Here is a 4,358-nt window from a genome sequence, read left to right as displayed (position 1 = left end):
TGTCTCTCACAGTTGAAGTGTACCTCTGGTGCAAATTACTGACCTCTGTCATCATTTTAAGTGGGGGAACTTGCACAATCGGTGGCTGACTAAATACTCTTTTGCCCCACTGTAGATGGTTTCTTTTACTCCTCTTTCAAACAATCTGTCTTCTCTCTCCAAAATGTGAACATTGGCATCCTCGAAAGAGTGACCTTTGTCCTTTAGTTGCAGATGGACAGCCGAGTCTTATCCTGTGGAGGTGGCTCTTCTATGTTGTGCCATGTTTTTATGAAGTGGCTGCTTGGTCTCTCCAATATAGAGGTCCGAGCATTCCTCGCTACACTGTACACCATACACGACATTGTTAAGTTTGTGTTTAGGAGTTTTGTCTCCTGGGATGAACCACTTTGCCTGAGTGTGTTGCTGGATCTGAAGTAAACTGGGGTGTTGTGCTTGGAGAAGACTCTCCTGAGTTTTTCCGATACACAAGCTACATAGGGGATGACAATGTTGTTGCATTTGTCTTTCTAATCCTCCCTAGTTGGTGTCTGATGTTCTTTTCTGTGAATCGTTGCTGTCTTGATGAAAGCCCAATTAGGATGTTTTAAGAGCGGGCTTTGTGTGTGTGAGCTTTCAGAAGCCCAGGGTTAATAATCAGGACCCTACAAAACCGGGCATAAAATGTTCCCTATGAGCCTGAAAGGAAAAAGAGGGAACACACACATGTAAAGGAAGCTCTTAAAACATGAGGTTATCCCAATTGGGCTTTTAGCAAGTTTCCAAATGCCGTTTGTTATTGTGGAGAAACACCTACTAAAGAGAAGGGCCACCAGGCCAAAGCAAAGGTTTTGACTCAATCAGCGTTAACTTTGTGTTAAAATAAATTCATGAAGACAGCCGAAGGGTCAGGACTGCCAAAATGAATTAAATAAATACATCATTAAAGTTGATAATACTGATGATGTGCCCCTGGACACATCATCAGTGATGTAACCTGGGGTCATTGGGGGTTTCGTGTCTTTCAACAATCAGACCCCCTTTCCCAGGAGACCCAGCCAGGGTTGATCAAGCCCCAGCTTGTGTCCAGGTAGCGCTACCCTACATGCCATGCCTCTCCTCTTTTGATCCACAGCCACTTCGTCACTGCTTCTGCTGCGTTGGTAGCCAACTTAATGGCTCTTCGCTGGTTAGCCCCTACAATGCTTAGCATTTTGTATGCCCTGCAAAGGGATTGACCTGCGAATCCTCGAACATCCCACTTTGATGGGTTGGCGTCTTGCCCGCCAGCCATTACTCCGGCACTCGTCCACTAACTCGGAATACTTTGCCCTCTTTCTCTCATGAGCTTCCTCCATACAGTCTTCCCAAGGCACAGTAAGCTCCAGAAGGATTACCTGCTTGGAGGCAACTGAAGTAACAACGATGTCTGGCCTCAGAGTTGTCTTGGCTACCCCTTCGGGGAACTTTAACTGCTTTGCCAGGTCAACTCTCAGCTCCCAATCGTGCGCCATTGCCAACATGCCAGGCGAGGTGTTTCGGACTGGTGCTGCTGGGTTCTCCCCAGTTTTTATAAATGTTACCTTGTTCTTAACTGAGCAGGTGCTCTTACTATGACTGATCCCACTTCAGATCGAATCCGCTACAGCCTTCAGGACTTGATCGTGTTGCCAGCGATATTGCCCTTGGGCCAGGGCTTTTGGGCAGCAACTTAAAATGTGCTCCAGGGTTCCTCTGTTCTGACAGAGAAGACAGCCTGGTGTCTCCACTTTCCCCCAAGTGAAGAGATTTGATGGACTTGGTAGCACATCATATAATGCGTGAATCAGGAATTTTATCCGCTGGGGTTCTGCTTTCCACAGATCATTCCATGTGACCTTGGGTTGTGTTGCGTGGTTAAGAGGAGGCGGCAAAACACTTAGCAGGCTAGTCGGAAGAACACACACCCACGCTGGTATCGGTAATCCACGGTGGTTCTTTAATACGCCTTCTTCAACAACCATATAAAAGCCCGGCTGAACGGCTGCGGCTCAACAACATAACACCCAGCGGTCATACAACCCAAGCGTTGCAAACAAAAAAAAGGTTTGGAGAAGAGAACATAAATCCGTCCCTCGTTAAGCACAAGCGTGCAGGCACGTGTCCTCATAATCCCAGAGAGAGAGAGCAGTGGCACAAACTGATGATACCATCAACCCTCGACCTGGATGTCTTAAAGGGACACCACACCATAGTGCCTTTTACACACTCTACAACTTGCTCCCATTTTGTCCAAGCCCCCTGCTGCCTCAATTGCACGCTGACTTCCCCTCAACTCCTGCGCACACCTCCTCACGGATCAGCGACCGCCTATCTTTCCCCTGTGCCTTGTTGTAGTTAGGTTTTCTACTGCTACCCAAGCCCACTCTTCCCTGGGCCACTGTACCACCCTTTGCTGCAGCCTTGATACTGTAATCTCAACAGCCTCAACAGCCCTCCACTTCCGCCCGGTCCTAACCTCTATTCCAGCCAGGGCAACCCGGGGGTCACTGGACTCCCAATATTGGAGCAGCTCCCTGGAATGGCTCACCATAAACTCCTTGCTTAGGCTGCTAAAGTGGAGCTTCAGCTTGTTGTTATGACCATACAGAGCGATGCTACTAAGGCTTCGTGGCAGACCCAACCACCTGCGCAGAAACCTGCTGATCCTCATCTCGAATCCTTCCACTGTTGAGATGAGAACTTTATAGACTAAGAGGGGACACAAAATCCGGGTTAGAATTTCTTGCTGATAAATCCAGGCTTTAAACTTGCCAGGAAGGCCAGATTTATCCACTGATGAGAGCCAGGCCTCCAGGTCTTCGTTGGTCGCTTGTATAATTAATTAAATGGGTCAATAATTATTTAAATGTGTTAATTAAATAAAAATTTAAATAAATAAATAATTGATTGATTGAATGTTTTAAATGAAATTAATGGCCATTTAATTAATTATTGTAATATTTGTATAATTAATTAATTCCAAATGTAATTAATTAATGAAAAAATAATTAAATATTTAAGGGTCTATTTAATGAATTCATTTTGTCACTCCTGGCCCTCCATGGCATACTATTTCCTGTAGTATCAGCTGTACCACTGTCTCTGTACAAATGAAGGAAGAGGACATCTTCAGAGGAAGAGGGCGGGCTTTACTTGGTTTCAGTGACAGAAATGAAAAAAAGCTCAAATGAGTGAGAAGGACGATGAAGGAAACATCTGTGCTGTGTCTGCTCTGTAAGTAGAATCTCTGTGTTTGTTTGAATTCTTGTACTTTGACTGTCTGCTCTCCTGATAACTGATGATGGAGGAGAAGACATGAAAAACAAATCAGGCTGAATTCAAGTGCAAAGCACCATGAGGACCAACTGCAGGTCTCATCTGACTCTTTATCTTTGCTCAGGAGTCGAGGAAACACAGCAGGCAGTGAAAAGATCAACTCATTCACTCATTATGTCAACACAGCTACACAGTGGACACATGACTTCACTGTGTTATTTAATTACACTGAATATTTTGTAAATACCCACAGTATAGTCAGTGCAAATAAAATAATTATTTTAATTATTGCTGTTAAAACAATGTTGCTCATTTTCAGAGCTGCTATTTAAAAATGCATGCCAAACTAGAGGTACAGGAAATAGAGGTTCGTGAGATCTTTCAATAGTTGCCTTTCAGCATCTGCTGTTGAAATGAATGTAGTATTAGAGGCATCATAGCGGTCCAGTTGTTAGTGCTGTTTGTGTGGAGTTGTTCTTTATGTTCACCTCAAATCAACCTGAGTGTCATTTCTCTTTAGTTCTGATCTCACTGCTGAGCTGCACAACAAACCAAGGTCAGTAACCTTCTTCTGTCACAGTTTAACCCTGATTAATGCTCACTGATATGACCTGATTGGGTTCAAGTAGTGATAATGTCATATGTCAGCACTCGAGATGTGATGCAGAGGAAAGTCTAACTGAAGGCTTTTTATCAGCACTTTATTGAGCTGATGGAAAACAAATTTTGACAAAAGCATATCATAATTTTAACGCTTACAGCTCATCTGACTGTGAGTCCCAGCAGCTCTCAGTTCTTTGAAGGAGACTTTGTGTCTCTGAGCTGTGAGGAGGACGACAGCTCTGCTGGATGGACTCTGAGGAGAAAACCAAGCAAAGGAAATACCACTCAGTGTGGAGATGGGTGGGGAACATCATTTAACTCTTCCTGTGACATTAGTTACATTGTTGAACGAGACAGTGGATTTTACTGGTGTGAGTCCAGAGAGGGTCCCATCAGTAACATGGTTAACCTGACAGTCACTGGTAAGCTGAGTGTGTGGAGTTAGTGTTGATGAAGCTGTGTGTAAATGGATGAAATGC

The 4,358-nt window shown here is 44.4% G+C and overlaps 1 long non-coding RNA gene and 1 pseudogene across 1 annotated transcript in view; one reads left to right on the top strand and one right to left on the bottom strand.

The window, feature by feature from the left end:
- Positions 1-1,075: 1,075 nt before the first annotated feature.
- LOC121813306 lies at positions 1,076-3,127 on the bottom strand (annotated as a pseudogene).
- Positions 3,128-3,129: 2 nt separating this feature from the next.
- LOC121813308 overlaps positions 3,130-4,358 on the top strand; it is a 1,380-nt gene continuing 151 nt past the window's right edge. The window contains exons 1-2 of the long non-coding RNA XR_006053631.1: positions 3,130-3,234; positions 3,797-4,301. This is a non-coding gene — a long non-coding RNA (uncharacterized LOC121813308). The remainder of the gene's footprint in view (positions 3,235-3,796; positions 4,302-4,358) is intronic.

Source organism: Haplochromis burtoni, unplaced genomic scaffold (assembly GCF_018398535.1).
Source record: "Haplochromis burtoni strain Fernald_Lab_line unplaced genomic scaffold, NCSU_Asbu1 Contig_1452, whole genome shotgun sequence".
Classification (NCBI taxonomy): Eukaryota; Metazoa; Chordata; class Actinopteri; order Cichliformes; family Cichlidae; genus Haplochromis; species Haplochromis burtoni.
This window is presented reverse-complemented; position numbering and strand designations above follow the sequence as displayed.